This window comes from Macrobrachium rosenbergii, chromosome 15, assembly GCF_040412425.1.
Source record: "Macrobrachium rosenbergii isolate ZJJX-2024 chromosome 15, ASM4041242v1, whole genome shotgun sequence".
In the NCBI taxonomy this organism is placed as follows: domain Eukaryota; kingdom Metazoa; phylum Arthropoda; class Malacostraca; order Decapoda; family Palaemonidae; genus Macrobrachium; species Macrobrachium rosenbergii.
Window position 1 is genome coordinate 34646648 of NC_089755.1, and position 9966 is coordinate 34656613.

Genomic DNA, 9966 nt, shown 5'->3' on the forward strand with positions numbered 1-9966 from the left:
TTTTAGAGTAACCTGTAATCAACATGGTATGGTTGTAAATTAGCCTGATAATGAATATGGATTAAATTACAATTAAGAGTAGAATGGTAATCTGATGAAAATGATTGTTTGAGAATTTAGTGAAATTATTATTAACTTACTAGTAGCATTATAATCCCTCTCTCTCTCTCTCTTCACAGATTCAATATGTATTCAGCAGGGACTCAAGGCTGAGAAACGCAGTAAATTTTGTTCGCAGAAGGTGAAGATAAAGAGAAATATTTTTTCTCGTACTTTGTCTACATTGTTGTAACATTGAAGGTTACTGAAATATCCTTGGTTGTATCTGTCGCTTCTCACTGCGAGAAAAAAGTGGGAAATGTGGAATAATTTAATCACAAACTCGACAAGGAACACAACATGAAAAAAAGGGTCACTTTGCTATGATCCTTATCTCGCTCAGAATATATATATATGAAAGGCCGAAGTTTCAATTTTTAGCAGTTCGTGTGACAGGTAGCCTAGCTGCTATTCTTATCGTCTCCTGTATACAATATAATATAATATAAAATATATATATATATATATATATATATATATATATATATATATATATATATATATATATATATATATATATATATATATATATATATATATATATATATTCTATTCATTACCTCTTAACAGGTCGTGCCAAAAGGAAGGCAGCTCATTTCTCGGAGAAAAATGCGGTTCGTTTCGTGCGTTTTAGGCATATTCCTGGCCCTAGGCCCACAAGCAGAAGCGAAGGCACCGCTCAGGTACCACGAAGGTAAGCAGAGGTTCGAAGATAATATATAATCATTCAAGTAATTATTACAACAACATATTTTGAGAAATCATTCGGAAATGCTATTAAATGAACTTGAAAGAGACACCTGCAAGTTTTCCTTTATAATGGAGAATTCAGTTTTCCTTTTTCAGCCACATATTGCAGTTTCATGTTCCCCTTAGTTTTTGAAAAATCTTATAAACTGTAAAGATCGATAAAAATGTCGATAAACTGGCATAAGTTTTGAAAAACTTTTGAATACTATGATTATCTCTATTTTTCGCAGATGAGTATCACCCGAGGTCCCGGCCTTCCATCGTTATGAGAGGCGAAGGTGAGTCTTCAAAGTTTCCAGCTTTTCCTCGATTATGGAGTGTTATTTATTCGTTTTTTTTTTATCTAGAATAATTTGAAATTTCTTAAATTCTTTTCACTTGGTGTAACCAAATTTAGAGGTTCATGATTTGCTACTATATCTGAATTCGATGACTGGTCTAGTACTCTCTCTCTCTCTCTCTATACACATATATATGTATGTAAATATATGTATACATAGATATGTATATGTATACGCATACATATGTACTGTATATATCATTTTATATATATATATATATATATATATATATATATATATATATATATATATATATATATATTACATACAGTATTCATACATATATACTGTGTGTAACAGTACATACATTCATAAATATATATACATACACAAATATATATATATATATATATATATATATATATATATATATATATATATATATATATATATATATATATATATATATATATAAAACCTCGATGGCTCAGTCGGTTACAGCAGCAGCTTACGGACTTCGTAGAGGTCTGTGGCGCGGGTTCAAACCCGCAAGCCGGCTGATCAGAGAGGCAGACACTTTGCTATCCGTGTAGACATCCCGGGATTATATATGTAATCAACGGATAGGTTTTGTAAAAGCAAATGGATGTTACAGACTAAATACACACACAAAACAAAGCCACTACAACACCTTCTAAAAAACATAACAAACATCTCACACGTCTCGAACTCTCGCCATACCCTCGCAATAACTTCTCGCTGCTGGGAAGAAAGGGCGTTGGGACTGGTATGATGCATGAAACATACGTACCAAGGTCTAAGCGATGTCAGGCAGGGCAGCCGATCGAGACCACAGGTCTACCCAGAAAGGTAATTCAAAGCCAAATCAAAAAGTCCTTCAAAAGAAGGCATCGTGCTTTACCCCATACAAAAATGGGAATAAAAAGCACGTTAAAAAAAAAAAGAAAGATATATATATATATATATATATATATATATATATATATATATTAAGTACATCAATATAAGTCATCAACAGTCTTGTTCTTCCTTACTTCTCTCAGACAAAGCCTACTGGATACAAGACGCGCAGGACGCCCTGACGAGGCAGCTGGGAATCCAGCTGCGGGAGAAGCAGGCCAAGAACGTCGTCTTCTTCCTCGGGGACGGCATGTCCTTGAGCACTGTCACCGCCGCCAGGATTCTGAAGGGCAGCAAGACGGGCAAGTTCGAGAGGGAGACTCTCTCCTGGGAGGAGTTTGACTTCGCTGCCCTCAGCAAGGTGAGGCGGAGGGCGGGGGGCGTCCTCGGTTAATAAAAATAAAATGATAAAATCCAGATTTAAGCAAAACGGAACTATAATGAAAATATTGGCAATTTCTTTGCAGTGTTTAACCTAACGGTTCTATGTTGACGAAGGTAATTGTTTACATGAACAGGAATTCTCTTTCGCTGTTAATTAATGTAATTTATTTTCGTAAAATATCATGAGCTATGTTTTATTATTATTATCATTATTATTATTTCACTATTATTATTATTATTATTATTATTATGAACAAAATCAAAACTGCCACTACACCTACTACCGCCACCAAGTAATAATAACAATCATAATTTTTTCGCTATTCGTTACCTACAATTAAAAGCAAGCTCCTTTCACAGACATACAACACCCAAATGATCGTCACAGACAGCGCCGCCAGCGCCACAGCTTACCTGAACGGAGTGAAGACCAACCAGGGAATTATTGGGCTAGACGTCAACGGGGTCAGGGGAAACTGCTCCTCCCAGCTGGATGAGTCCATCTATACCTCCTCCATTGCTCAGTGGTTCCTGGTAAGAGAAAAAACAACACGCTGGTCACTGCTACATTCATATTTTAATTACTACATCGTGGCTCGACCCCTTGTACCATAAAAGTTCTATAATATTAGCCACTGTATGCACCTAAGTAGATGGAAGTGAAGTGTGTGTTTGAACATATGGCTGGGAGAATGACTGGTTTGGTGTAAAAGTAAGTCTGAGACAAGAGTGTGTTATGTCTCCATGGCTATTTAATATATTTATGTATGGATGATGCGTGAAGTCAAATAAAGGACATTTACTGGGTTTAAGGGTACAGCCATAAGAAAATGAGTCGTGAATGGAGTATGGAATGCTTGAAGTGCTTGTTAAGGGCAGTGGCAAAAAAGTGCTTGCAAAACGAGAAAGTTGAGAGTAAATTTGGTATTTTCAAGGTGGATCAAAGAATGTCAATATGGATGGAATCTGTTGATCTGTATAAGTATTTAGCAACAAATCTTTCGATGATGGTAAGATATAAGAAGAGCTGAGTCACAGAACCTGTGAAGCATGAAGATGGTGGCGTTTGTGTGCAAGAAGGATTAACCTTCGTTTATGGAAGTGTGGATGCTGAATACGAGTGAAAGATAAGAAAAGGTTTAAGCACACGTAGCATAAGAAGAATTGATAGGGTAAGAAGCATATATATATATATATATATATATATATATATATATACATATACACACACACACATATATATATATATATATATATATATATATATATATATATATATATATATATATATATATATATATATATACTGTATATACACACACACACACACATATATATATATATATATATATATATAATATACATACACATATACTGTATATATATGTATGTATGTATATACGATACCTGCTCATGGGTGTCTGTGTTTGTGTGTTGGGGGGGGTGGGGTTGGGAGGTCTGTCTCCCTTGCAATAATTGACGGACCTTTCATCAATTACGTGAAATGGACTGCACGGCAAATCGGAGGAGAGTCGCGCAGGTATCCGACTTCATCAAAATGCACGAATTCGTAGTGGCTGAAAGTACTGCTAACTCGTTACTGTATAAAACTTCAGAAATTCAAGGAGGAAATGGAAGTGTGATCACTAGGCCTAGTAGTTGAAATCGAAATGGTGGACCTAATTTGTTAGTGTATGATCATCTAAGTGTTTGTGTTTGTGTTTGTGAGAATTCACCGCATTACGTTCGATAAACATGTAAAAAATGACTTTGAAAGGCTTCTTGTTTGTCCCGAAATTCTCTGAAGACGGCTAGGGAAAACTCAAAACCATTGTGTGTGTCGTTCTCGAAACCTTCATCCCATCTTCGATATAGGTGTTCAAAGTTGATTTTATCTTGCCTTATGACTGAATGAAAGTAATTTAATACAGTCAAACAGGCATGTTTAATATTTTGGATGTACTAAACTGATTATAGGGTCTGCAGTGGGAGGAGTTTAATGACGTCATCAACAGAAAAGTCGGTGGATTTCGTCTCTCTCTCTCTCTCCCCTTTTCAGTCAGATCAGAATCTCACAGTATGATTTCACAGCAATAACAAAAAAACAACCGCAACCGATGAAAGACATATCAGCAGGTGTAACTATTCTCGACGCCCTTTCCACCAAAGAACTCACACTGGCAACGTTTTTATAAAGAAAAATCGCGAATAATTACACTTTCAAAGCATTTTGTTGTCCCAAATCTATTATAAGATACTGTATTAAATTTAACTCTCTGTAACGAAACATTTATAGAATAATACGATATATATTTAAAAATAATAACGGTTACGTAGCAGTGGAAGGGAAGCATTTTATGCCCTGTAGGTTTTCAGTGTTGATTTTATCGAGGTAATAAGCAATTATATTACTAATTATCATAAATTATAAAAATTCACGTAAATTCTGACCAAAAATTGATATTGTGGGGATCTGGATTTATTGTTGTAGGTTAATCATTCTGACAGGGCCTGGAAAGAAAAGTTGACGTAAAAACAAAAATTTCATTTGTTTTGTCTGTGTTTGCATGTCTGTCACAGGGTAAGGGTTTGATTTTGAGTTATAACCCTTTCTGGAGTGACATAGAGGCAGTGTGCAAAATTTTGTTTGGGTCTGTCAAGTGGTTCAAATTTCTATAGAATTCAAACACATACACAAACATTCACTTTTACATATATATATATATATATATATATATATATATATATATATATATATATATATGTATGTATGTATGTATGTATGTATGTATGTATGTATGTATGTATGTATGTATGTATGTATGTATATATATATATATATATATATATATATATATATATATATATATATATATATATATATATCTGACCCATGATATTCAAAAGAAAACACTTCTTTAAATCCTCTTAAATATTACCAACACTGCAATCAGTGCCATTCTTATCAGAAACCCTCACCATCTCTGTCACCTTTAATTCTTATCGCTTTAGGAAGCTGGAAAATCGGCCGGTTTCGTAACGTCCACCCGCGTGACTCACGCCACCCCTGCTGGAACCTACGCCCACATCGCCGAGAGAGACTGGGAGGACGACAGTTATGTAAGTTTGCTTCACGCTCTTCTGTTGAGATCGTATCTAATTTTATCTCTCAAATAGGGAACGATCTCTTCCAATTTGTGTAATTTTGTGAGAAAGTGGCCTAATGGTTTTGAAAAAAGGAATAAGTTGTGCAAGCTGCTTAGATATTGCTCTGGGTCTATTTAGATTCTTTCATCACACCGTGAGTTGCAATTCTCTTTAGTGAGAACTCGGTATTCGCTGTTTTAAACACAAGACACACACACACACACAAGCATATATAAATACATATAATAAACGATAATACATGAAACTTAAATGCAGTTTTACCAAGAACATTAATTTCTATTTTTACCTATCAAACATTTGGATTATTATTATGTTATTTTGGTTGTGAAGCCTGTAAAATTGTCAGGCAAATCATGTGGATCAATAATCTTAATTTTTAGGTTGAAGACGACTTAGCTGATCCTGAGATTTGCGATGACATCGCTGAACAGCTGGTCTTCAGAGAGCCTGGAAAACATTTCAAGGTGGGTTTTTAATTATTCCGTTAGCTTTTGGGCCTCACTGTAACTCGCTCTGAGTAACAAGAGGGAAACGAATGAATTTTATGCACGAGTTATTATCGCAATTTTGCAGCCTGATTTCCCGTGCTAGTTTTCTTAAATAAAGAAAATGATTAAACAGAACAACACAAAAGTGTTGGAAATTACCTTCTTATACCATGAAATATACCTCAAATTTCAAAAATTTTATCTCAGGAACTGTTATCAGGCACAGTATCGCATATAATAGATGTCAAAAATGAAAATTTTGCCAACTGTAAGCGTAATTTGTGCAAGGTGATTTATTGCAATATCCAGGCTTTTTATGGTCACTTATTCTGGGATTACCGAGGAATGCAGAACATTCCCTATTCTGTGAGAGGCATGAAGAACTGAATACCTTTCCCAGACACGTAGAAAGACCCCAGATTCTTTACATCTCCCCTGATTTCACGAAGGTTATCCTGGGAGGCGGTCGCCGTGGTTTCACTACCGTCGAAGAACCTGACGTGGAGGAAGGATCTGCAGGACACCGACGGGATGGCAAGAACCTCATCAACGCCTGGCTGGAGGAGAAGGAGAAGATGGGAGCCTCTGCTGCCTACGTCTGGAACAAAGATGACCTCTTCGCGGTGGACCTCCAGAACACCGATTATCTCATGGGTAGGTCAAGTATCCCAGACTTTTTAGAGACTGAGGTACAGGTCAGGGATATTTTTCGTTCTTTAATATCTCAAGACGTATTTGGGTAGCAATTGCACATCCACATACCAAAGTATAGAAGCTTGCAATAGACCTTGAGAGTTCAATTTGACTGGCAGTAGGTTACAATACGGCCCAGATAGCCATCAGAGTGAATGGGTGAGATTGTTGACTGTTGTTCTGCAGAGGACGGTCAACCTTACGAGGAAGTAAGAAGAATTGATTGATGGGATAAAAGCGAATTCTGTGGCTTTGCAACTGTCGGTGTCGATGTTGCTGATGGATTAATAGTTCTGCTAACATCTGTTGCAAAAAATACCATCAGTTCAATAAGGAAAAGAATGTCATACTTGTTAGGTAGCAAACACTCACTGGGATCAGTGTATTGTGTATTGTGAAAGTATGTCTGCCTGTATATATGTATGTATATATATACAGTATATATATATATATATATATATATATATATATATATATATATATATATATATATATATATATAAAATGTTCTTTCTTCCATAAGGTCTATTCGCCCACTCGCACATGGACCTCGTCCTGGACAGAGACGAGACTCAAGACCCGACTTTACCCGAGATGACCAAAGTCGCCATTGAAATGTTGTCAAAGGACCCCAACGGCTATTTCCTCCTGGTCGAAGGTAGGGAAAATCAGACGCTGTATGCAGAATATCTTAATATACCACTTCATGTAAGAGAAGATATTTATTGGTAGCTTCCATGGTAGAAAGTTGGGGAAAGATCTTTTATTTTCTCTAGCTATCAGTTTAACGAAGACTAGAAAAGATGAAAGATTATTTTATATATATATATATATATATATATTATATATATATATATATATATATATATATATATATATATATATATATATATATATATATATATATATATATATATATATATATATATATATATATATATATATATATATATATATATATATATATATATATATATATATATATATATATATATATATATATATATATATATATATATATATATATATATATATATATATATATATATGAGATCCATGAAATACAAAAACCACTTGAGGCAACCTTGCTGAGACGTGTCATCACAGAGGCCGAGAGGGGCATACCTACCTAATTAACTTCCTGATGAGAACCATATTCTTTGGAAGCTAGAATTTCAAGTCAATGGCTCTTATGGGCTTGTTCCATATGAATAGGGTTAATCTTTGACTAATAATAATAATAATAATAATAATAATAATAATAATAATAACAGGTGGAAGAATCGACCACATGCACCACGATAATCGGGCACGCAAGTCCCTCTACGAAGTCCTGGATTTCGAGGAAGCCGTCACCATGGCTCTCTCTATAACGGACCCAGAGGAGACGATTGTCATCGTCACAGCTGATCATGGACACACGCTCAATATCAACGGCTACGCAGAGAGGCACGAGGACATTTTTGGTAAGTTTTTGGTTTCTGTCCAATTTTGTTTTTGTATGACTGACGATTCCAAGTCCGGATAATAGTGGAGGGATAAACATGGGATGGGGGGAATTTTCTTATAAAAAGATAAAATAAGATTTACTGAAAGTTGCAACAAACCTTACAGCTTAGGGACACAGGGCAATGGGTGGGTCATAATGAGATCCGGTAGTTTAGAAAAACTTTTCATGATACTCCTCTGAAAAAACTTTTCTTTCCAAGATAATCTGAAAAATTCCCCTTCCCAGGATACTCTGGAAAACTTGTTTTTCCAGGATGCCCCGAAAAAATTCACTTTCAAGGATGCTCTAAAAATACTCTTCTTTCCTGGATATTCTGGAAAAACTTCTTTCTAAGGTACTCTGAAAAAACTTTTTTCCAAGATACTCTGAAAATTCTTCTCTTTCCAGAATACTCTGAACAAACTTCTCTTTCCAGGATATTCTGGAATCAGCGACATCGATGACAAGAAGTTCACTTCCCTGAGCTATGGAAATGGCCCTGGCTTCAGACTTGCTTCAGACGGCCGTTATGAGCCCACCGATGACGACATACGTAAGGTTTAATTTTATGTTATGTCGTTGATTTAATCTGCAAGTCCCTATCTTCCAAAATGGCTGTCTGACAAAAAGGACATAAAACATGTAAATTCACTTTAATAATTCAAGAAAGACAAAGGGGACAGAGAATTCCACTTCCTCAGAGTAAATAGTAAGGAATGTTTAAACTGCTTTATCCCGAAGAGTGTGAGATTTTGGGTAAAGACCTCACAGCTTCGTCTACACAAGAAGTACTTATATCATCCATTTCATGTTTTACAAGCGCTTGGACAATAAAGAGAGAGACACACACACACACTAACTCCTCCACTCATTCTTACAGAGGACCCCGAATTCCAGTACACTTCAGGGATCCCAAGGGACTCTTCTACACATGATGGCACCGACGTAGGAATCTGGGCTCACGGTCCACTTGCCCATTTGTTCACAGGTGTCTACGAGGAGATCTACACCCCTCACGCCCTGGCTACGCCGCTTGCGTCGGCAACGGCCGCAAATTCTGCGACAAGAAATAAGTTTCTGAAGGTTTAGAAAGTAGTTTAGAACTCCCCTTCGCCATTTCTGTTTCCTCCGTAGGCTAAGATGCGATGATGATCGTTTAATCACATGAAGTCATTTGTAGGTTTTTGATTACGTAATTTTAAGCAATTTCTGGATTCTAGTACAAGAGTTACGGAGTCTTTTCTTTATCTGTTGAAATCTGAAGTAGTTTCTTCGTTCTTTTTATGAAATGTGGAGTTTCTACACCGTATTGAACGTGCTTTGTAACTATATAAATTCAGAGATTATTATTCTTGGTATAAAGCACAAAGTGTACTGTAGCCTATACTTAAATCTTTTAAGAAAACGACCTTCAACGTGTCTGTAAAACACACGAAGAGAGTGATTTTCGACTGAGAAATTTGATTCTAAACTCGAACCTACTCGGAAGATCGTTGGCTGAAGGCATTTCGTAAGAAAACAAATATATCAGATTTTCACTAAATCTCCTTATCTTGTTTCAATCATACATTTTGCAGGACGTTCTACAAGTAGATGTAAGATTACATGCTGTCCAGCGAGCTTTCACATCATATGATCAACGATGTTTGAATACAAGACTGAATGAATTAGGATATAAAGCTGAATGTATCAG

The 9966-nt window shown here is 35.7% G+C and overlaps 1 pseudogene; it reads left to right on the plus strand.

Annotated features, from left to right (window-relative positions):
• The first annotated feature begins 657 nt into the window (after positions 1-657).
• LOC136846546 (alkaline phosphatase-like) lies at positions 658-9381 on the plus strand (annotated as a pseudogene).
• The last annotated feature ends 585 nt before the right edge of the window (positions 9382-9966 follow it).